The following is a 17,081-nucleotide window of genomic DNA, read 5'->3' as shown; positions in this document are numbered from 1 at the left end:
TCAGAGCATGCACAGACCAGCTGGCTGGGGAGTTTATGGACATATTCAATCAATCCCTATCCCAGTCTGCTGTCCCCACATGCTTCAAGATGGCCACCATTGTTCCTGTTCGCAAGAAAGATAAGGTAACGGAACTAAATTACTTCTGTCATCATGAAGTGCTTTGAGAAACTAGTTAAGGATCATATCACCTCCACCTTACCTGCCACCCTAGACCCACTTCAGTTTCGATATCGCCCCAACAGGTACACAGATGATGCAATCGCCATCACACTGCACACTGCCCTATCCCATCTGGACAAGCCGAATACCTATGTAAGAATGCTGTTCATTGACTACAGCTCAGCATTCAACACCATAGTACCCTCCAAGCTCATCATTAAGCTTAAGGCCCTGGGTCTCAACCTCGCCCTGTGCAATTGGGTCCTGGACTTTCTGACGGGCCGCCCCAAGGTGGTGAAGGTAGGAAACAACATCTCCTCTTCGCTGATCCTCAACACTGTGGCTCCACAAGGGTGCGTGCTCAGCCCCCTCCTGTACTCCCTGTTCACTCATGACTGCGTGGCCATGCACGCTTCCAACTCGATCATCAAGTTTGCAGACGATACAACAGTAGTGGGCTTGATTACAAACAACGACAAGACAGCCTACAGAGAGGAGGTGAGATCACTCGGAGTGTGGTGTCAGGAAAACAACCTCACACTCAACGTCAACAAAACAAAAGAGATGATCGTGGACCTCAGGAAACAGCAGAGAGCACCCCACTATCCACATCGATGGGACAGTAGCGGAGAAAGTTCCTCAGCGAACACATCACGGACAAACTGAAATGGTCCACCCACACAGACAGCGTGGTGAAGAAGGCGCAACAGCGCCTCTTCAACCTCAGGAGACTGAAGAAATTTGGCTTGTCACCTAAAACCCTCACAAACTTTTACAGGCGCACAATCGAGAGCATCCTGTCGGGCTGTATCACCGCCTGGTACGGCAACTGCACCACCCTCAACAGCAAGGCTCACCAGAGGGTATTGCGGTCTGCACAACCCATCATCGGGGGAAAACTACCTGCCCTCCAGGACACCTACAGCACCCGATGTCACAGGAAGGCCAAAAAGATCATCAAGGACAACAACCACTCGAGCCACTGCCTGTTCAACCCACTATCATTCAGATGGCGAGGTCAGTACATGTGCATCCAAGCGGGGACCGAGAGACTGAAAAACAGCTTCTATCTCAAGGCCATCAGACTGTTAAACAGCGATCACTAACATAGAGAGGCTGCTGCCAACATACAGGCTCAAATCACAAGGCCATCAGACTGTTAAACAGCGATCACTAACATAGAGAGGCTGCTGCCAACATACAGGCTCAAATCACAAGACCATCAGACTGTTAAACAGCGATCACTAACATAGAGAGGCTGCTGCCAACATACAGGCTCAAATCACTGGCCACTTTAATAAATGGATTCAATAAAGGTATCACTAGTCAATTTAAATAATGTCACTTTAATAATGTTTACATATCCTACATTACTCATCTCATATGTATATACTGTATTTTATACAATCTATTGCATCTTGCCTATGCAGCACGACCACTGCTCATCTATATACTTATATGTACATATTCTTATTCCATCCCTCTACATTTGTATGTTAGGTAGTTGCTGTGAAATTGTTAGATTACTTGTCAGATATTACTGCACTGTCGGAACTAGAAGCACAAGCATTTCGCTACACTCGCATTAACATCTGCTAACCATGTGTATGTGACCATTAACATCTGCTAACCATGTGTATGTGACCATTAACATCTGCTAACCAGGTGTATGTGACCATTAACATCTGCTAACCATGTGTATGTGACCATTAACATCTGCTAACCATGTGTATGTGACCATTAACATCTGCTAACCATGTGTATGTGACCATTAACATCTGCTAACCATGTGTATGTGACCATTAACATCTGCTAACCATGTGTATGTTACCATTAACATCTGCTAACCATGTGTATGTGACCATTAACATCTGCTAACCATGTGTATGTGACCATTAACATCTGCTAACCAGGTGTATGTGACCATTAACATCTGCTAACCAGGTGTATGTGACCATTAACATCTGCTAACCAGGTGTATGTGACCATTAACATGTGATTTGATGTAGTGCAGTGCCTCCACCTAATAAGTAAAGATATGTATTTACTGTAATTTCCAGACTATAAGCCACTACTTTTTTCCGCTATGAACCTCGCGGTTTATACAATGACGCGGCTAATTTATGTTTTGTTTTTTTTCACAAGTAGCACCGTCACAAAATGTGACGTAAATCGAGCGCGCTCAAACTTCCCATCATTCTGATTACGGTAGTCATTTTGTCACCCTCATCATGGCAAAGACACGGAGAAATGCATATGATGCAGCTTTCAAGTTGAAGGCGATCGATCTGGCTGTTGGAAAAGGAAATAGAGCTGCTGCACTGGAGCCTTAATGAGTCGATGATAAGACGTTGGAAACAGCAGCGTGAGGAACTGACTCAGTGCAAAAAGACAACAAAAGCTTTCAGAGGGAAGAAAAGCAGATGGCCCGAACTAGAAAATGAGCTTGAAGACTGGGTCAACACAGAGAGCAGACGGCCGAGGTGTTTCAACAGATCCGACTGAAAGCCAAAACAATCGCCACCGCAATGAAGTTTGACTTTCTTGGTTTACTGCTATTTTTTTAATTTTTGTTACAAGCCGTGTTTCGTTTAAAGGCTGTGTAAGTTCATTTATTTCAATGTACCGGTAGGCACTTGCGGATTATAGACATGTGCGGTTTATTTATGTACAAAATACACATTTTTTTTTAAAATTCAGTGGGTACGGCTTATATTCAGGTGCGCTTAATAGTCCAGAAATTACGGTACTGACTTGGGTCTGTGGTGGCAAAATTGCTGTTATGTTTATCTAGTGTATCTATGTATTTAATTAGTCTGTAATAATGTTTATCTAGTGTATCTCTGTATTTAATTAGTCTGTAATAATGTTTATCTAGTGTATCTCTGTATTTAATTAGTCTGTAATAATGTTTATCTAGTGTATCTCTGTATTTAATTAGTCTGTAATAATGTTTATCTAGTGTATCTATGTATTTAATTAGTCTGTTATAATGTTTATCCAGTGTATCTATGTATTTAATTAGTCTGTAATAATGTTTATCTAGTGTATCTATGTATTTAATTAGTCTGTAATAATGTTTATCTAGTGTATCTATGTATTTAATTAGTCTGTTATTATGTTTATCCAGTGTATCTATGTATTTAATTAGTCTGTAATAATGTTTATCTAGTGTATTTATGTATTTAATTAGTCTGTTCTAATGTTTATCCAGTGTATCTCTGTATTTAACTAAAGTCACATGATGTACTGATGAGACTTGCTCCCTCTCCTAGAACACTTCCCCTTTGTCTACATGACTGACTCATGGTTCTGGACTCACAGCCAAATGCTGTTTCTCCATATCCTGTTATTTAGCAGTAGACTGAACTAAACTGTGAGAGACGAACAGGACAAATGGTTGAGGTTCCTTTGAGAAACAGTGTTGAGACAATGAGCACTGAGAAATGGTGTGACATTTCTCAACAAGACCTCACCACAAAAGTCACAATGTGGAAAGGTGAACATCTCTCTGCAGAGGAGATTATATATAACTTAATACATTTGATTTCATCTGTTTTTGTTTTCTCAATCATTCAGTTCCATAGGTCAGAGGTCAAGCTGAGCTGAGCCAATAGTGGAAGAGCTTACTGGTTGACTATATTCAGTTGACTGTATGTTACTATGTCAGCCCTCTGTCTTTTGACACCTCCCTCCCTTTCTCTCACCCTCCCCACCCCCTCGTCTCTCTCGTTCTCTCTCTCTTCCTGACATATAGCATCAGGCCTGTTGATCTTGACTCAAGTAACAGACCTCTAGCATCTACACCCCTCCCTTGTCTAACATAAGACCAATATTAAATATAATATATACTCTCATTCAGTTCCATAGGTCAGGGTCAAGTTGTGCTGAGCCAATAGTGGAAGAGTGGAAAAGGTTACTGGTTATGATGACATCACTACTGGTTATGATGACATCACTGGTGAGAAGTCTGTAATGAAAATATATTCAGTTGTCTGCATGTTAGTCTGTCAGCCTTATCTCCTTCAAACCTCCCTCCCTCTCCTCCCCTTATCTGTCCCCCCTCCCTCTCTCTGATCTTATCTCCTTCAAACCTCCCTCCCTCTCCTCCCCTTATCCCCCCCCTCTCTCTCTGATCTTATCTCCTTCAAACCTCCCTCCCTCTATCTGTCCCCCCTCCCTCTCTCTGATCTTATCTCTCATTCTCAATTCAATTCAATTGAAGGGCTTTTTTGGCATGGGAAACACAAGTTAACTAGTTAATATACAAAAGTGAACTAAACAATGAAAATGAACAGTAAACATTACACTCACAGAAGTTCCCAAAGAATAAAGACATTTCAAATGTCATATTATGTATATATACAGTGTTGTAATGATGTGCAAATGGTTAAAGTACAAAAGGAAAATAAATAAACAAATATGGGTTATATTTACAATGGTGTTTGTTCTTCACTGGTTGCCCTTTTCTTGTGGCAACAGGTCACAAATCTTGCTGGCTATGCTCACTGTGTCTGTACATAGTCAAAGCTTTCCTTAAGTTTGGGTCAGTCACAGTGGTCAGGTATTCTGCCACTGTGTACTCTCTGTTTAGGGCCAAATAGCATTCTAGTTTGCTCAGTTTTTTTGTTAAATCTTTCCAATGTGTCAAGTAATTATATTTTTGTTTCCTCATGATTTGGTTGTGTCTAATTGTGTTGCTGTCCTGTTCTCTCTCTCTTCCTGACATATAGAATCAGGCCTGTAGAGCTTGACTCAGATGACAGACTTCTAGCTTCTACACCCCCCCTCCTCCTCTCTCACCCCTCCTCTCTCCTCCCCCCCTCCTCCTCTCTCACCCTTCCTCTCTCCTCCCCATCCCCTCCTCTCTCTACTCCTCTCTCTCTCTCTCTTCCTGACATATAGAATCAGGCCTGTTGACCTTGACTCAAGTAACAGAACTCTAGCATCTACACCCCTCCCTTCTCTAACATAAGACCAATATTAAATATAATATATACTCTCATTCATTTCCATAGAGACAGATACAATCAATCATTGACACACTGAATATACAACAGTCAGATGCATGACACCATCACCAATGTTCCTCTAACTTTCTCCGTCACTGAGCAGATTTCAGGTCTGCTGAACGCAAACTTTAATGTTGTGAAAATTCTGTACAACTTCCAGTATGTGTTTACTGTGAACACAGAGGCTGTACCCCCTTTAAGTTACAGTTAACAGTGGCCAAGTAGGCTACTGTGGCTATTTGATCATAATGTGGATCTACCAGAGTGACCTACCATCAAAAACAATGGAGAAAATACATCCCATAACATTTTAACATGGAAACAGCTGTTCTATCATTCAGCCTACAGTAGCAGCCAATGTGTGGTGTTCAACGTAGACCTACATTCCATGAGACTTTTGAAAGAAACATGCAGGGCTTGACATTAACCTGTTTATCCACTTATCCAACTGGGAGAATAACTCACTAACGAGCAGAGGAGATGAACAAAATGTCCAGCAAGCAGGCCAACAGCCCGAGACCCCCCAAAAAATAGGAACACAAGGCTTTATCGTGGGTTTTTACAGAAATGTTTGGCGATCCACTAGGAATGCCATGGAGATCAACCAGTTGATCGCGATCAACCGATTGGTGACCAGCTGCTCTAGAAAACGTAGTGAATTTCAATCTCGTGCTTCTCGCTATTGGCTGATTTATCTGCAGTTTAGGGGGAACATTGTGTCACACCCTGATCTGTTTCACCTGTCTTTGTGATTATCTCCTCCCCCTTCCAGGTGTAGCCCATCTTCCCCATTATCCCCTGTGTATTAATGCCTGTGTTTTATGTTTGTCTGAAGCCAGTTTGTACTGTTTGTTCAAGTCAACCAGTGGTTTGTGTCTGCGCCTGCTTTTTCCCAGTCTCTGTTTTCTTGTCCTCCCGGTTTTGACCCTTGCCTGTCCTGACCCTGAGACGGCCTGCCTGACCACTCTGCCTGTCCTGACTCTGAGCCCGCCTGTCTGACCACTCTGCCTGTCCTGACTCTGAGCCTTCCTGCCTGACCACTCTGCCTGTCCTGACTCTGAGCCTGCCTGACCACTCTGCCTGTCCTGACTCTGAGCCCGCCTGCCTGACCACTCTGCCTGTCCTGACTCTGAGCCTGCCTGACCACTCTGCCTGTCCTGACTCTGAGCCTGCCTGACCACTCTGCCTGTCCTGACTCTGAGCCCGCCTGCCTGACCACTCTGCCTGTCCTGACTGAGCCCACCTGCCTGACCACTCTGCCTGAGCCTGCTTGCTGATCTGTACCTCAGCCCTCCTCTGGATTACCGATCTCTGCCTACCCTGAGCATACCTGCCGTCCTGTACCTTTGCCCCCTTACTCTGGACTATCGACCCCTGCCTGCCTTGACCTGTCTTTGCCTGAACCCTGTTGTCTGCATTTGGGTCTTACCTAGGTTCTAATAACACTGACCATCACACCTTAACTGACATTAGTGCCTGTCCCCAGATGGACATTTATGCTACATTAAAGTACATTTACAGGTGATCACATCATTGTCCTGCTTTGAGACAGATTTTTACTGTCTGCTTCCAGCTGCATGTTCTTTTACTAGCCCTGAAAATGGTAATATATCAAAACATATCTCAGTAACTGTCACAAGTGTATAGCACAGCATCCTACCTGTGCTCCAGAATAGGCTCATCAATATCACTGCAGGTATCATATCTGTCTCTAACTGGGGCTCCACTGAGCGAAACAAGTCTACTGTCATGAAGAGAGGACTGAAGAGTGAGAAATACTGCTGGGCTATATGACTTCTAACTCATTACTTCCTTACTTCAATTATGTGGCAAACTGTTAAGCAAATCAGACCAGTTAAACCCACCTACCTACAGGAAACATTGACATTAGAAAAACTCCACAGGAAACTGCTGACAGAGCAGCAGTTACACATAGTGTGTCCTGTAATATCTTACCTAATTGTCAGTGATTGACCTGGGAAAGTCACCTCTAACTTTCTGTGGTGTAGAAGCTAGAGGTCTGTTACCCAAGTCAACTCAACAGGTGTGGTAGTAAACTACAAATTTGACGCTGTTTTTTCACTTAGAGAATTGTCTTAAATGCTATTGTTTTTTCACTGATACAAACTTGTCTTGTGTAACTTAGTGATAAGCCTGGGCGTACAGCCAAGAGCTGTTTGGGTGTGACCGCAGTGTGTGACATCCTGATTTTCACAATGTGCAGGAACTCCGCTGTGTGGAAACATGCAGAATGGATCAGAGAATAGTGTGAGCTGTGGTAACGCTCGACGGCTGAGCCCTGGTGCTGTCAACGTCAGCTATCTTCATCTGCACAGACAAGTTAGTCACCTTTTACACACTATGTTCCTCACCCTCTCTCTCCCTCCTCCCCTGTCTCCTTCTACCAACCCAGTCTGTCATTAATCTCTATCTCTCTCACCCCTCTCTCTCCCCCATCTGTCTCCCCCATTCACTCATCCTCACCTTATCTCCCCCTCTCCACTCCTCTGTGTGTGAAGTGGGGTTGGTGTCAGGTTTCCCTTTTCAAAAATGAGTCTCCCAATCCTTGGTGTTGGAGAGAAAAGTGTTGAAAGATGAAAAGAGGACTGAACAGGTAACTTGATATGCTGACTTGTATTGATTCCCCCTATTCAGCACCAAGAGTCTCTCTCTCTCTCTGTCTCTGTCTCTGTCTCTCTCTCTCTGTCTCTCTGTCTCTCTGTCTTTCTCTTTCTCCTCTAATTTTCTTTTGAAGTGATGTTTCTTTGTCTTGCTGTGACAAGGTACTCACCACATCCTGGTTCTGTCATCACAACACGCCACATTCACAGAGTTGAACCTATTTCCTGTACATCTCTCTGACACACACACACACATCTTTTCTCTACATACTCTCTCACACACACATTCTCTCTCTCTACACACACTTTCTCCATCTCACACTCTCTACGTACACACTTCCTGTCTGCTAAATAACAGTGTCAGGAATATCATCTATCATGGTGGGCTACTGTCCCATCTGTGGGAAACCCGTCTACTTTGGTGAGTGCAGTGTGTGTGTGTGTGTGTGTGTGTGTGTGTGTGTGTGTTTGCAGTGTCACACAGTGGGTCAGAGATGCCATAGAATTATGGAATAGTTGCTAGATTGTTAGGGCAGGTTTTTTGAGAGGCATCGTTTGCTCGCAAATCTTTTCTAAACTCAGTCGTTATACCTTTCCTAGTGTGTGTGTGTGTGTGTGTGTGTGTCTCCATACTCTGAACAGTCTGTCATGACTCACACACAGACAACAGGAAGTGTCTTCTCTGAGGAAGCAGACTGTTCTCTAACACACCGACTCCTCTCCAATACTCTAACCTGGTGTCCTTTCCTTTCTAACCAGCCTTCTTTTCATCCTGGGATAAGTTCCAACACCCTAAACTGGTCTCTTTTCCTTCACTGGCTGGGTTCCTATAGTCTAACCTGGCTTCCTTTCCTTCAGAGGCTGGGTTCCTATAGTCTAACCTGGCTTCCTTTCCTTCAGAAGCTGGGTTCCAATAGTCTAACCTGGCTTCCTTTCCTTCACATGCTGGGATCCAATAGTCTAACCTGGCTTCCTTTCCTTCAGAGGCTGGGTTCCAATAGTCTAACCTGGCTTCCTTTCCTTCACAGGCTGGGTTCCAATAGTCTAACCTGGCTTCCTTTCCTTCAGAGGCTGGGTTCCTATAGTCTAACCTGGCTTCCTTTCCTTCACAGGCTGGGTTCCAATAGTCTAACCTGGCTTCCTTTTCTTCAGAGGCTGGGTTCCAATAGTCTAACCTGGCTTTCTTTCCTTCAGAGGCTGGGTTCCAATAGTCTAACCTGGCTTCCTTTCCTTCACAGGCTGGGTTCCAATAGTCTAACCTGGCTTCCTTTCCTTAAGAGGCTGGGTTCCAATAGTCTAACCTGGCTTCCTTTCCTTAAGAGGCTGGGTTCCAATAGTCTAACATGGCTTCCTTTCCTTAAGAGGCTGGGTTCCAATAGTCTAACCTGGCTTCCTTTCCTTCAGAGGCTGGGTTCCAATAGTCTAACCTGGCTTCCTTTCCTTCAGAGGCTGGGTTCCAATAGTCTAACCTGGCTTCCTTTCCTTAAGAGGCTGGGTTCCAATAGTCTAACCTGGCTTCCTTTCCTTCACAGGCTGGGTTCCAATAGTCTAACCTGGCTTCCTTTCCTTAAGAGGCTGGGTTCCAATAGTCTAACCTGGCTTCCTTTCCTTAAGAGGCTGGGTTCCTATAGTCTAACCTGGTTTAGTGGCCTTTTTGGGTACTTCAGATTATCACATGAGTCTGTAATTATCTCTGGTCCTCTGTGTGGCCTTATCACATGAGTCTGTAATTATCTCTGGCCCTCTGTGTGGCCTTATCACATGAGTCTGTAATTATCTCTGTCCCTCTGTGTGGTCTTATCACATGAGTCTGTAATTATCTCTGGCCCTCTGTGTGGTCTTATCACATGAGTCTGTAATTATCTCTGGCCCTCTGTGTGGTCTTATCACATGAGTCTGTAATTATCTCTGGCCTTCTGTGTGGTCTTATCACATGAGTCTGTAATTATCTCTGGTCCTCTGTCTGGTCTTATCACATGAGTCTGTAATTATCTCTGGCCCTCTGTGTGGTCTTATCACATGAGTCTGTAATTATCTCTGGTCCTCTGTCTGGTCTTATCACATGAGTCTGTAATTATCTCTGTCCCTCTGTGTGGCCTTATCACATGAGTCTGTAATTATCTCTGGCCCTCTGTGTGGTCTTATCACATGAGTCTGTAATTATCTCTGGTCCTCTGTGTGGTATTATCACATGAGTCTGTAATTATCTCTGGCCCTCTGTGTGGCCTTATCACATGAGTCTGTAATTATCATGTCAAATAGACAATAATTAAATAAGATTGTTTAAAAATATATATAATATAAAGCTGTAAATCATTAACCTTAATATAAACCATGAACTCAGTAAATATCATTGGTGTTTTTACCTCTAACGAGTCACCATCCCGGATCCGGGATCCTCCTCATCAAAAAAGCTGACTAGCATAGCCTAGCCTAACGCGACAGGGATATCATATAATATAATTTCATGAAATCACAAGTCCAATACAGCAAATGAAAGATAAACATCTTGTGAATCCAGCCATCATTTCCGATTTTTTTTAATGTTTTACAGCGAAAACACAATATATATTTCTATTAGCTAACCACAATAGCCAAAGACTCAACCGCATATTTTCACCATGTTTCTACCGCATAGGTAGCTATCACAAAACCGACCAAATAGAGATATAATTAGTCACTAACCAAGAAACAACTTCATCAGATGACAGTCTTATAACATGTTATACAATACATTTATGTTTTGTTCGAAAATGTGCATATTTAAGGTATAAATCATAGTTTTACATTGCAGCTACCATCAAAAATATCACCAAAGCAGCCAGAATAATTACAGAGAGCAACGTGAAATACCTAAATACTCATCATAAAACATTTATGAAAAATACATGGTGTACAGCAAATGAAAGATAAACATCTTGTGAATCCAGCCAATATTTCCGATTTTTTAAGTGTTTTACAGCGAAAACACAATATAGCATTATATTAGCTTACCACAACAGCCAAACACACAACCGCATTTCTCCACCGCAAAGATAGCATTCGCAAAAACCAGCAAAAGATATAAAATGAATCACTAACCTTGACCAACTTCATCAGATGACAGTCTTATAACATCAGGTTATACAATACACTTGTGTTTTGTTCGAAAATGTGCATATTTAGAGCTGCAAACCGTGGTTATACATTGTGAATACGTAGCATCGATTCACCAGAATGTCCGGAGCTATCTTGGACACTCACCTTATCTGACCAAATAACTCATCATAAACTTTACATAAAAATACTTGTGGTATGGCAAATGAAAGATACACTGGTTCTTAATGTAACCGCTGTGTTAGATTTAAAAAAATAACTTTACCATAACAAACAGCTTGCGTTATTGCGAGACAGCGCCCGCCAAAACGGCGGAGAATAGAAATAACATTTTCCACAGAAATACGAAATAACATCATAAATTGTTCTTACTTTTGCTGAGCTTCCATCAGAATCTTGTACAAGGAGTCCTAGGTCCAGAATAAATCGTTGTTTGGTTTTAGAATGTCCTTTTCTCCTGTCGAATTAGCAACCTTAGCTAGCCATGTGGCGCGAACATGCCCATTTTCTCTTGACGCAAAGAACGGAAAATTCCAAAACTCCCAATAAACGTTGAATAAACTGATAAAACTCGGTTGAAAAAAACTACTTTACGACGTTATTATCACATGTATCAAATAAAATCAGAGCCGGAGATATTCGTTGTCTAAGGTTGCTAACGCTTTTCAGAAGACAATGTCGAGGTACTTCGCGCGCCAGAGAAGAGAAAGACATTTCCAGACCAGTCACTCCAAAAGCTCTTGTTCGGCCTCAGATCAAGCTAGACACCCCATTCCACCTTCCACTGCGTGTTGACATCTAGTGGAAGGCGTATGAAGTGCATGCATATCGATAAATATTAGGCAATTGAATAGGCAGACCCTGGAACAGAGCATCGTTTTCAGATTTTTCACTTCCTGTCTGGAAGTTTGCTGCCAAATGAGTTTTGTTTTACTCACAGATATAATTCAAACAGTTTTAGAAACTTGAGAGTGTTTTCTATCCAATAGTAATAATAATATGCATATTGTATGATCTAGAATAGAGTACGAGGCAGTTTAATTTGGGCACGATGTTTTCCAAAGTGGAAACAGCGCCACCCTATTGACAAGAAGTTTTAATATGAGGGTTTCAGCATGAAATATTCTGAATGTTTTTTTAAACACTTGTATTTATTTTACTGTCAAAATGTCTTTGTTGTAAATGTGTTGGAGCCAAACTGATGTCAGTTGTTAAATAAGTCAATAGAGTTCATCAAAATAATGGCGTTGTTGATTAGATGCTTTTTCATTAATTAGTCTGTTGGACAATATGGACACAGACACCCTATAGAGGAATACATTTTTTGAAAGTTATTCAAGTATAAATTCCCAAAGTTACTTTGGTAAATTACCAGTAGCTTAGCAACTCTCAGGTCATAGTGCAGAGCTCTCTCTGAATGGCAGACAACATTTGACCTCTAACCCCTGGTATCTTCCAACCCCACTGGTCCATGACCTGCAATCTCTATTGCACTCAACACTGCCCTTTCCCACCTGGACAAAAGGAACACCTATGTGAGAATGCTATTCATTGACTACAGCTCAGCGTTCAACACCATAGTGCCCTCAAAGCTCATCACTAAGCTAAGGACCCTGGGACTGAACACCTCCCTCTGCAACTGGATCCTGGACTTCCTGACGGGCCGCCCCCAGGAGGTAAGGGTAGGTAACAACACATCCGCCAAGCTGATCCTCAACACGGGGGCCCCTCAGGGGATCGTCCTCAGACCCCTCCTGTACTCCCTGATCACTCATGACTGTCGAGCAAGGCACGACTCCAACACCATCATCAAGTTTGCCGATGACACAACAGTGGTAGACCTGATCACCGTCAACGATGAGACAGCATACAGGGAGGAGGTCAGAGACCTGGCCGTGTGGTGCCAGGACAACAACCTCACCCTCAACGTGAAAAAAACAAAGGAGATGACTGTGGACTACAGGAAAAGGAGGACAAAGAACGCCCCCATTCTCATTGACGGGGCTGTAGTGGAGCAGGTTGAGAGCTTCAAGTTCCTTGGTGTCCACGTCACCAACAAACTAGCATGGTCCAAGCTACCAAGAGAGTCGTGAAGAGGGCATGACAAAGCCTATTCCCCCTCAGGAGACTGAAAAGATTTGGCATGGGTCCTTAGAACCTCAAAAGCTTCTACAGCTGCACCATCGAGAACATCCTGACGGGTTGCATCATTGCCTGGTATGGCAACTGCTCAGCCTTCGACTTCAAGACACTACAGAGGGTAGTGCGTACGGCCCAGTACATCACCGGGGCCAAGCTTCCTGCCATCCAGGGCCTCTATACCAGGCGGTGTCAGAGGAAGGCCCTACAAATTGTGAAAGACACCAGTCACCCTAGTCATAGACTGTTCTCTCTTTTACCGCACGGCAAGTGGTACCGGATCACCAAATCTCGGACCAAAAGGCTCCTTATCAGCTTCTACCCCCAAACCATCAGACTCCTGAACATCTAATCAAAAGGCTCCTTATCAGCTTCTACCCCCAAACCATCAGACTCCTGAACATCTGATCACATGACCACCAGACCCCTCTTTTACACTGCTGCTACTCTCTGTTTACTATCTATACATAGTCACTTTAACTCTACCTACATATTACCTCAATTACCTGGATTAACCGCTGCCCCCTCACATTGACTCTGTAACGGAACCCCAATATAGCCTCGCTATTGTTATTTTACTGCTGCTGTTTAATTATTTATTACTGAAAAAATATATATGTTTACTGAACACATTTTTTCTTAACTTTTTAAAGCAATGTTGGTTAAGAGCTTGTAAGTAAGAATTTCACTGTAAGGTCTACACCTGTTGTATTCAGCATTTCACTGTGAGGTCTACACCTGTTGTATTCAGCATTTCACTGTAAGGTCTACACCTGTTGTATTCAGCATTTCACTGTGAGGTCTACACCTGTTGTATTCAGCATTTCACTGTAAGGTCTACACCTGTTGTATTCAGCATTTCACTGTGAGGACCACACCTGTTGTATTCAGCATTTCACTGTGAGGTCCACACCTGTTGTATTCACCATTTCACTGTGAGGTCCACACCTGTTGTATTCAGCATTTCACTGTGAGGTCTACACCTGTTGTATTCAGCATTTCACTGTTGTATTCAGCATTTCACTGTGAGGTCTACACCTGTTGTATTCAGCATTTCACTGTGAGGTCTACACCTGTTGTATTCAGCATTTCACTGTTGTATTCGGCGCATGTGACAAATACAATTTGAGTATCCTCTAACCAGATTGGTCCATGACAGACATTTGACCTCTAACCCTTGGTATCCTCTCTCCCCATTGGTCCAGGTGAGAAGAAGAGGTCATTGGGGCGGGACTACCACCCTCTGTGTCTGAAGTGTCAACAGTGTCAGAGACAGTTGACCCCGGGACAACATGCTGAGGTATGGAGAGAGAGGGAGGGAGGGAAGAGGAGGAGGGAGAGAAGGGGGAGGGAGGAACAGGAGCTGAGAGGGAGGGAAGAGGAGGTAGATACTGCTTGGTGATGAGTTACCCTACTACACTAACTGTTACATGTAGATGTTTGGTACCAGAGGTAGATACTGCTTGGTGATGAGAAACCCTACTACACTGTTACATGTAGATGTTGGGTACCAGAGGTAGATACTGCTTGGTGATGAGTTACCCTACTACACTAACTGTTACATGTAGATGTTTGGTACCAGAGGTAGATACTGCTTGGTGATGAGAAACCCTACTACACTGTTACATGTAGATGTTGGGTACCAGAGGTAGATACTGCTTGGTGATGAGTAACCCTACTACACTAACTGTTACATGTAGATGTTTGGTACCAGAGGTAGATACTGCTTGGTGATGAGAAACCCTACTACACTAACTGTTACATGTAGATGTTGGGTACCAGAGGTAGATACTGCTTGGTGATGAGTAACCCTACTACACTAACTGTTACATGTAGATGTTGGGTACCAGAGGTAGATACTGCTTGGTGATGAGAAACCCTACTACACTAACTGTTACATGTAGATGTTTGGTACCAGAGGTAGATACTGCTTGGTGATGAGTAACCCTACTACACTAACTGTTACATGTAGATGTTGGGTACCAGAGGTAGATACTGCTTGGTGATGAGTAACCCTACTACACTAACTGTTACATGTAGATGTTTGGTACCAGAGGTAGATACTGCTTGGTGATGAGTAACCCTACTACACTAACTGTTACATGTAGATGTTTGGTACCAGAGGTAGATACTGCTTGGTGATGAGTAACCCTACTACACTAACTGTTACATGTAGATGTTTGGTACCAGAGGTAGATACTGCTTGGTGATGAGAAACCCTACTACACTAACTGTTACATGTAGATGTATGGTACCAGAGGTAGATACTGCTTGGTGATGAGTAACCCTACTACACTCACTGTTACATGTAGATGTTTGGTACCAGAGGTAGATACTGCTTGGTGATGAGTAACCCTACTACACTAACTGTTACATGTAGATGTTTGGTACCAGAGGTAGATACTGCTTGGTGATGAGAAACCCTACTACACTAACTGTTACATGTAGATGTTTGGTACCAGAGGTAGATACTGCTTGGTGATGAGTAACCCTACTACACTAACTGTTACATATAGATGTTTGGTACCAGAGGTAGATACTGCTTGGTGATGAGTAACCCTACTACACTGTTACATGGAGATGTTTGTACCAGAGGTAGATACTGCTTGGTGATGAGTAACCCTACTACACTAACTGTTACATGTAGATGTTTGGTACCAGAGGTAGATACTGCTTGGTGATGAGAAACCCTACTACACTAACTGTTAAATGTAGATGTTTGGTACCAGAGGTAGATACTGCTTGGTGATGAGTAACCCTACTACACTAACTGTTACATGTAGATGTTTGGTACCAGAGGTAGATACTGCTTGGTGATGAGAAACCCTACTACACTAACTGTTACATGTAGATGTTGGGTACCAGAGGTAGATACTGCTTGGTGATGAGTAACCCTACTACACTAACTGTTACATGTAGATGTTTGGTACCAGAGGTAGATACTGCTTGGTGATGAGAAACCCTACTACACTGTTACATGTAGATGTTGGGTACCAGAGGTAGATACTGCTTGGTGATGAGTAACCCTACTACACTAACTGTTACATGTAGATGTTTGGTACCAGAGGTAGATACTGCTTGGTGATGAGAAACCCTACTACACTAACTGTTACATGTAGATGTTTGGTACCAGAGGTAGATACTGCTTGGTGATGAGTAACCCTACTACACTAACTGTTACATGTAGATGTTTGGTACCAGAGGTAGATACTGCTTGGTGATGAGAAACCCTACTACACTAACTGTTACATGTAGATGTTGGGTACCAGAGGTAGATACTGCTTGGTGATGAGTAACCCTACTACACTAACTGTTACATGTAGATGTTTGGTACCAGAGGTAGATACTGCTTGGTGATGAGAAACCCTACTACACTAACTGTTACATGTAGATGTTTGGTACCAGAGGTAGATACTGCTTGGTGATGAGTAACCCTACTACACTGTTACATGTAGATGTGTGGTACCAGAGGTAGATACTGCTTGGTGATGAGAAACCCTACTACACTAACTGTTACATGACTTGGTCAAAAGTAGTACACTAAATAGGGAATAGTGTGTGTCTTAGGATGGTATGTACAGCAAATAACCTCTCTCTCGCTCTCGCTCTCCTCTCTCTCTCAGCAGGTAACAGGAGACTGATGTCAAACTGTTACAGCTCAGCCTCCTCTTCCTCCTCCTAGGAACCAGTCTAACTAACCAAAAACCAACCAAAATACAACCTAATGAGAACTAACAGGCTATCAACAAGGATCTATATTCAACAAAACTGACATTCAGCCATCAAGCCAACGACCAACCAACTAGACCCAACATTCAGCCAACCAACATTTGACCAATCAAGAAATCCTCTGAAAGTCCCCCTCTTTCAGTCAATCATAAAACAACTACCTGGACCACAACGTTGTGTTCAATGGAGACAACGGTTGTTCTTCAATAAAACAGAAGCTGCTACAGTCGTCTGGTTGAAGTGTGTTAAATACAGAGTCCCTTTAGGCACCAACACACATCCTACACTACACATGTACTGGAGTACACAGACACACATCCTA

The 17,081-nt window shown here is 43.0% G+C and overlaps 1 pseudogene; it reads left to right on the top strand.

The window, feature by feature from the left end:
* Window positions 1-8,090: 8,090 nt before the first annotated feature.
* On the top strand, window positions 8,091-16,915 carry LOC120040119 (annotated as a pseudogene).
* The last annotated feature ends 166 nt before the right edge of the window (window positions 16,916-17,081 follow it).

Source organism: Salvelinus namaycush, unplaced genomic scaffold (genome assembly GCF_016432855.1).
Source record: "Salvelinus namaycush isolate Seneca unplaced genomic scaffold, SaNama_1.0 Scaffold325, whole genome shotgun sequence".
NCBI classification, from domain to species: domain Eukaryota; kingdom Metazoa; phylum Chordata; class Actinopteri; order Salmoniformes; family Salmonidae; genus Salvelinus; species Salvelinus namaycush.
Note: the sequence above shows the minus strand (reverse complement) of the source record. Positions and strands in the feature narration are given on the sequence as shown.